This window comes from Tachypleus tridentatus, chromosome 5 (genome assembly GCF_004210375.1).
Source record: "Tachypleus tridentatus isolate NWPU-2018 chromosome 5, ASM421037v1, whole genome shotgun sequence".
Lineage (NCBI taxonomy): Eukaryota > Metazoa > Arthropoda > Merostomata > Xiphosura > Limulidae > Tachypleus > Tachypleus tridentatus.
The window spans coordinates 12,269,095-12,277,508 of record NC_134829.1 but is presented as its reverse complement, the minus strand read 5'-3'; the positions used below and the strand labels follow the sequence as shown (position 1 = coordinate 12,277,508).

Sequence of the window (8,414 nt, the reverse complement as noted above, 5' to 3'; positions counted from 1 at the left end):
CGGTACGGGATTGTAGGGGGCGATTTATCGTTAATGAAGACAGATAAAATAACTTTATTCTTACGCTGTTTACTAATAAAGCAAGTTATTGTTTGATACTTAAATTTTACAAAAAGAAATAGAGGACCATAAATTAAAAAATTATTGTAGTACTAACTGATATTAAAGTCAAATAAAAACAAAGATCATTATTATACTTTGTGAATATTTAAATCATTTTTTAACGTTTAGGAGTTTATTCAACTAAAACATCCAAAATAGACTTTTGTCTTGGTATAGTAAACACAGCGCTGTAATCTGAAAAAAAAAGTTAAAACGCGAGTTTAGATAAAACATATGTAGAACCTTATTTCAAATTCAAGACTTAATTAGAATAGTCATACTAATTAAGTTCAGATAAAACCATATAGATAACATTTATAAATCTTATTTTACTTTTCTTAAAATAACATATTTTGTTTTAAAAATTAATATATCAGAATGTCTTGACAGTCATCCAGTTCTTGGCTTTTATTTCTATGAGATAGTTATACAAATATATTGATTTTAAAATATTTTCCATTTTCACTTAAATGGAGCATAAGTAGTATACTTATACTTTGAAGTAAATTTTATCAATATGAGAATATTGTATTGTAAAAAATAAAGTAGGCACAATGTGAGTTAGGTCTTGTTAACATTCGTTGATATAGAGAAGTATTTCGTAGCTCAACACAAAAGTATATATTGTTTTATATTTAATAGGTTCTTAATTCTCTATGAGCCATATTTTACTTTGATACAACTAATGAATATTAAACAAAAATTAGCAATAGTAGCACAAATTACTCTATGTAAAAATATTACTACAAACACTATAACTGTATTCCAGCTTCATTCACAAGCTAGTGAAATTGAGTTTACGTTTCAAATACTAAACTGTAAAATGTGTAAAAAGATATTTATTTATACGAAAGAAGGTATAAGATCAGGTTGTTTAAAGTGTAAAAGTCCACTTCACACAGACACTGTATTTCAGTTTCCCTCAGTTCACCTTTTACTAAACCCTGAAAAAAATATATACAGATTACATGTTTTAACAAATATTCTTGTATACATAGCAAATAGTTATTAAATCGTCTTTTGTTTGTTTAGGTTATACTACACTAAAAGGAATTCTCGAGAAATATATATACAACTAAAAAATGTAATATATTAGGAAATTATTTTTTATTAAGTTAAATGTGAATTTAATTTCAACTGAAATGAGCAAACCACAAAAAACTGTACTTTTAAGACAAGACATTTTCTACTAAGAGGTTGCGATTTAATGTAATATTTTTTAGGTAAACGAAAATATTATTTAAATTTAAAGGTATTATACTAGTTTACATAAAATTGTAGTAAAATCGTTACCTACACTGGATTACAATTCAACTTAAAGAAATAGTCATTCGTCTCATGATGTAAAAAAAAACCTGCTTAGCTACATTTTTGTAAAATTCAAAATTACAACCTCACGTTTGCAATACTAAAAACGACATTACAATTATATTTCAAACTTTTCGTGTATTACATAATTTCGACATTCTGTAATACACGAGTACGTCATTTTAAAACGTTACTTATAGGGTAAATGCATATAAAAAGAGAAATGATACAAAAATTTAAATTGCCATAAAGTTAGAAAAAAGAGAAAAATCAAATACTGCACTGATTTATTTCAAACTGATGAAGTTAATGATTGATTAAGTACCCAAGTCACAATGTTACTCTTTACCTGCCTGATTAATATGTTGACAACACTGTATCAGAACCAATAATTAACTAACCCACCAGCTCATTAACAATGCTATTTTAATAAAATGTTCACTTTTTTCTTCAGGACTCCAGATAGTTATACACGTCATGTTTTTAGACGTCAAAACATTATTAGGTGACATACACCGTCATTACACAATGCCAAAACCCTCTAGCAAACAATACAAAATTATTAAAGAATTAAAAAAAAATAGCATAAAATAAATGTACTTAAAATTGTAGGTTCGAGGCACCTTGCAAACTAGCAAAATAAAAGGAAAATATAAACTCAATTACATAAATTTAAATATTTAATATCTTTAAGTACTGAAACAACTAACATGTACTATATTATTATGTTTTATGTTTTACAATTTATAATATTTACTTTTCTCTTTTATAACATGTATTTAGCGGAAACAGAAAAGGCACAATTTCCTAAGTTTTTAATAGCGCTAAGTTATTCGGATAGTTAATACAATAAATATGCATTAGAATTAAAACTATGAAATACACATAAATGTAGAGTTAATTTAAGTGAAAACAATAGAAAATGTGAAAAATATAACATTAAAAGAGATACGTGTTTACCAGAGAACTATGAATGTAATCAATGCTTAAACGAAACACATGGATAAGAATATGTAAAAAATGTAGTTTGAATTTAAAAAAAAAATGTTTTGGATGGAGAAATTAATTATAATTAGTAAAAACAACGACTCAGTAAGTAAGTATAAGTTTACCCTAGAAACAGTAACAATGCATGAAATTTAATGTAGTTTTCTAATGCTTGTATTGTCATTAAATTAAACTAATTCACTAAAATCATATCCTAAAGGAGTAATTAGTTATTGTTATAATACCCTGCAATATAACATAATTACTACTGAATAGTCTGTATTTCTCAGATAATTAGGTAATTTAAGCCTATATTTCTACAGAAAGGTTTGATAATTATTTGACAGTTTGCATTTAATACGAATTTTGGTTTTCACGTCGTTTTTCGGCAGTTTACTTTTATGTTTTTGTTTTAGTTTTCGTGAAAAAACTGATCACTGAGAAGCAGCCATTTGTATTCATATATAAAATCATGTTCACTCATTAATAAGCCTGGTAGTTAATATGCTCGACTCACATCCAATGGTATTCAAATCTGAATGTCTTCAATCTGATATATCACTTCAAAAGTAGTGACTATTAACGCGACTTTGTGGGAAAGTCAACGAACAAACGCTCTAAGATAATATATATACTCTGCTGGCCAAAATCTTAAGGCTAATGAACATAAAGAAAAAAATGCATTTTGCATTGTTAGACTCAACCACTTATTTGAGTAGAGCTTCGAAAAATGAAAATAAGAAAAGGGAAAATAAAAATAAAAACATTTTTAGCATTTAATGGGGAAAATGTGAACACTATGAAATTAGCCTAAATACCAGCTGGTCAAAACTTTAAGACCATACTGAAACGAAGCGTTAATCGATAAACACGTAACGAAATTTAGTCATTTGTGTTCAAGCATTAACGCTGTCAACATCTTTTTGTATTACATTGGGTAAAAACATGGCAAAGGCTAAAACGTTGACAGAGTTTGAACGTGGTGAAATTTTCGAGCTGTGAAAACAAGGTCTCTCTCAACGTGCCATCGCTGGTGAAATTAGGCGTAGTAAAACTGCTGTTGCAAATTTCTTAAAAGATCCTGAGGAATACAGAACGAGAATTGCAAGTGGTCGACCCAAGAAAATTTCGCCGGCGATGAGCAGAAGGATTCGACGGGCTGTTCAACAAGACACCAGCCGATCGTCGAACCAGATTAAGGTTTTTACGGACGCATAATGCAGCTCAGAAACAATAGGACGGCATCTACGAGAGAAAGGCTTTAAAAACCGTAAACGTTTTCAAAGGCCACGCCTCTTTCCACACCACGGAACATCTCGGTTAAACTTTGTTGAGAAGCACCAAACATGGGACATAGAAAAGTCGAAGAAGATTTTGTTCTTTGATAAGAAACAATTTAACCTGGATGGTCCAGATGGCTTCCAACGTTACTGGCACGATAAGGATAATCTACCGGAGACATTTTCTACACGACACAGTGGAGAAGGTTTCATCATGATCTGGGGTGCTTTCTCCTTCCATCGAACAATGGAGCTTCAGGTTATACAGGGGCGTCAAACAGCAGCTGGCTATATTGGCATGTTGAAGAGAGCATCCTTATTGACTGAAGGCAGGACAACACTGCAATCCACATTGTCCGCAGGACAAAGGACTTTTTCATGGTGAATTACGTGATTCTTTTGACCATCCAGCGTGTTCACCCGAACTGAACCCCATTGAAAATGTTTGGTGGTGGATGGTAAGGGAAGTCTATAGAAATGGACGTCAATTCCAAACAGTGTATGATCTTCGTGAAACTATCTTCACCATTTGGGATAACATTCCAGCCAGCCTTCTGCAAACGCTTATATCGACCATGTCAAAGCGAATGTTTGAAGCTATTCGCAATGACGGCCGTGCAACTCACTACTGAGACCTCTTGTTGGGCATTTCCTATCTTGTTTAGGACTTCTTTTTTAGTATGGTCTTAAACTTTTGACCAGCTAGTATTTAGGCTAATTTTATAGTGTTCACATTTTCCCTATTAAATGCTAAAAATGTTTTGTTTTTTTTATTTTCCCTTTTCTTATTTTCATCTTTCGAAGCTCTATTCAAATAAGTGGTTGAGTATAACAACACAAAATGCATAATTTTTTTTGTTTATTGGTCTTAAGATTTTGGCCAAAAGTGTATGTCCATTTGAAACCAATAAAGTGTTTGGCATAGTTTTTGCGAACGTTATGGCTTTTTTTTTTATTATATTACAATATGATAAAATGTAGAAAATGATATACACATATGTTAATTTTTAAGCAAAAAGCCACACAATACGCTATCTATCCTCTCTCCACCGCAGGCAGCGAAGGCTAGTGTTCAGCACTATAAACTTAAAACTAGCCATTAAGCCTTTCGTGTGTGTTTTCGTATAGCAAAGCCACATCGGGCTATCTGCTGTGTCCACCGAGGGGAAGCCGTTAAGCCTTTCGGGGGGTTGATATTTAAATAAAATAATTAAATAAATATATATATATTATTATTTAACAAAAGCTTTTCACAAGAGATAAAATAACTATTAAATAGTAAAACAATCCTAAATAATCTTACTGCACTAAGAGGTTATTAAAAATCAGTACAAAATATTCAATACTAAAATTCTAAACTAAAACACTAAAACGAGTTTTTTAGTCATAATATAATATATTCTATACATAATAAGGTAATAGAAAAGTAAATGTCATAACAAGTAAGGTCCACCATCAAAACAAATAGTACTGGAACTAGTTTATGTCACTAAAGAGCGTATTTTTACATAAAGCTCCTATATTTAAACCCATGGTTGTGTACGTGATGTTATCCTGACAGAATCTTAGCCAGTAATTCTTGTTATAGTAATCCTTCTTAAAACAGAGATCTTGAAGGACCTTTCTCATCATCAAGTAGACATAGAGGGGGGAAATTAAATCATGAATTTCTGAATAGCAGTTAGGACAGTTAGCGAAATAGAAATGTTGTACGGATACTTTTCATGGAACTTAATTGAAAAACCGGATTAAAACGTTTTTGTTTGTTACTAAGCGCAAAGCTGCGTAATGGATTTTTTATACTCTTCTCACCTTGAGAACTGAAACTCGAACTAAATGAAAATTTGAATCGGAAACCAAGAGAACTGGTTGGTATGAACCAAACCAACTCCTACTGGCCGTGAATATGCCAGGTATTTATTGAACATTAAACTGAGGCAAAAGAAAACTTACCTTTAAATAGCATGAATATCTATCTTACCTTCATTGCATTTTCTTCTACATCGCATATGTTTCTGAAAACTTCCACGTCGTTATTGCCAGACATATGTTTATCTTTGCAAGCATTGTATTCTTTTAAAAACTGTTGGAAACAAGATAATACAAATTGCCATCACCGCTTGAGAAATTCGAAAAAGCATTATATGATGTATAAAAACGCAAGAAATTGTTTTGATTTTACAAATATTTTATCTCCAACCTTCACGATTATTTTCTGTTTTCTTATGTAGAGTAAAACACTAATGATGAAAACTTACCTTCTATGATTATGAATTATTATGTGTTTTGTTATTATCGGTACAAAAACAATTTGTTTTGAATATTTTTATACGAAACAAGTTTTTCTATAAATTTATTCACACAAACAGTTCTAAATACAAAATTTGTCCTTACCCAGACAGGAATCTTCTCTTTTTGACACTCAAAAACTTCTGTAGTTGGTCATCTGTGAACTCTAAAACAGATAAAGAAACTACATAACGTATATATAATAATGATAAAGTATCGAAACAAAATCTCTGGTAGCAAAAACAACCTAAACAATGTACAGCTTCCTATTATAAAGTGTTGGGCCTGGCATGGCCTAGCGCGTTAAAGCGTGCGCTTCGTAATCTGAGGGTCGCGGGTTCGCGCCCGAGTCGCGCCAAAAATGCTCGCCCTCCTAGCCGTGGGGGCGTTATAATGTGACGGTCAATCCCACTTTTCGTTGGTAAAAGAATAGCCCAAGAATTGGCGGTGGGTGGTGATGACTAACTGCCTTCCCTCTAGTCTTACACTGCTAAATTAGGGACGGCTAGCACAGAGAGCCCTCGAGTAGCTTTGTGCGAAATTCCAAAAAACAAACAAAACAAATTATAAGGTGTCTGTAATTCACTTGGCAACAAAGTTTACATTTGTTGTCTTATTTTTTCTATATTTATATGTAAATTACATACATAGATATTTGAAGAAAAACGTTTACAGTCAAATTCATATTGCTATTTTTTTGCACTTTATATTTTGTGTTTACATCATCGTATTAAGAACTATTGTACTCAGTACGCGTATTAATCCCTAGGGTCCAAAGCTTGTGAAGTGTTTCTTACACGACTATCAGTTTGATTTGTATTTGTATTTATGTTAAAATACTAAGGTCATTTGCAACTGTCACTAATTTTTAGATAAGCTTCAAGAGGAGAAAATATCTAGTTAGTTCAGAATACTCTTTAGCACTTATCCCAACTGTATCTGTAGTGTTTAAAATTATAATAACACAGGTTACTTTAAATTAACTTAACCTATCCCTGGTGGAAACAAAGAACGACTTGTTGAATTTCCCGTAAAGATACTTGAAGGCTACCTGCACTAACTACCCCAAGTTTAAAAGCGGTAATCTAGACGAAGGGTATCTAGGCAATACACTCTACCATAAATTATTGGACTATTCTAATGGAATAGTGGAATGGATAAGTAACTGGTAGCGCTATTATGGCTGAAAGAGCAAGCATATTCGGTAATGAAATTCAAACTCATGACCCCAGGTTACGAGTCTTGAAACCTGCCCGCCAGACCAAGCCAGGTCCTCCATAGAAGAATTAGACATAATAATCTTAGTCCTCCTCCGACTATTACTCCTTATTATTACAATATCTTAATCCTCAGACTGAGCTAGTGATGAGTTATAGATTTAGAACGATAACATTCGGAGTTTAATTCCTCTTCATGAACAGAGTCTATTATGTATTATTTCGTTGAAACAAATAAATACAGTGTCTAAATACTTGCCACAAAATGCTAGTAAAGGAAATTCACTTAGTACAACCACACTTAAAGTGAGGGTCAAAGCAATGGTGATCAGTGTCTTCATCTTCAGGTTTTCAGATTCTTGACAGACGAAACAATATTGAAACATTACCATAATTGATATTTTACAGTCATCAATGACATACGACATCTCCAGAATATGTGACTTTGATCATCTGTCATCACATAAGTAGATAATATTATCTGAATAGCCGATGTTACTTTTACTAAATAACCCGCCTTTTTGTTATCTATATTCCCTGGAGAATATGTGCATAAAGTTCCAGAAGTTGGATATTGTTCAAAAACACATTTATCACGCTCTAACCTTCTTTGTTTACAGATACATGTAACAGGTATATTAAAGATAGGGTTACTTCACAGTCTTCTGTAACAAATAATAATATCTATTTGCCTGTTGGGTTATACCATACGATAATTAATTAAGTTTTATCAACTCCAAAATCTGACTCAGTAGATTCTGAATATGATGTAGTGACTAACCGCAAAAGGGTATTCATCTACGCAGCTGTCAAACTCGAAACCTTTAATATAACTTTTGTAACGAATTATTATATTACATATATAAAATCTGGAACACATCATCCGGATTGAGAGCCCCAAATGGTGAAGAAAGTGTAAGATGAAGAATATTTTGTTTAGTTAGTTGTTGTAGATACTGTTATGTCAGGAAGAGAACAAGTTTGAAACCAGCTGCAAAATCTCATCAAGTCAGATGATACCACCATATTTGATGATGTACAGTTAGGTCAAGTAACATATATTAAGTTACGAAAGTATAATTATAATAACATAAACAATGTCTTTTAAATAATGAAGTTTATTTAACTCACCATAATAATTTGTCTTTAAGATATGTAGATTTTCAATCGTTATATTTAAATTTAGATTGTAGCCACTGAAGGTCTTTTTTTCATTCTGTCTCAGGCATTA

At 31.7% G+C, this 8,414-nt stretch overlaps 1 long non-coding RNA gene across 1 annotated transcript; it reads right to left on the bottom strand.

Moving 5' to 3' along the window:
* Window positions 1-503: 503 nt before the first annotated feature.
* Window positions 504-7,619, bottom strand: LOC143250228 (uncharacterized). The gene is made up of 4 exons (XR_013028094.1): window positions 7,443-7,619; window positions 6,072-6,132; window positions 5,659-5,760; window positions 504-1,046 (listed from the first exon to the last, which is right to left on the bottom strand). It is a non-coding gene; the product is annotated as an uncharacterized LOC143250228 (long non-coding RNA).
* Window positions 7,620-8,414: the final 795 nt, after the last annotated feature.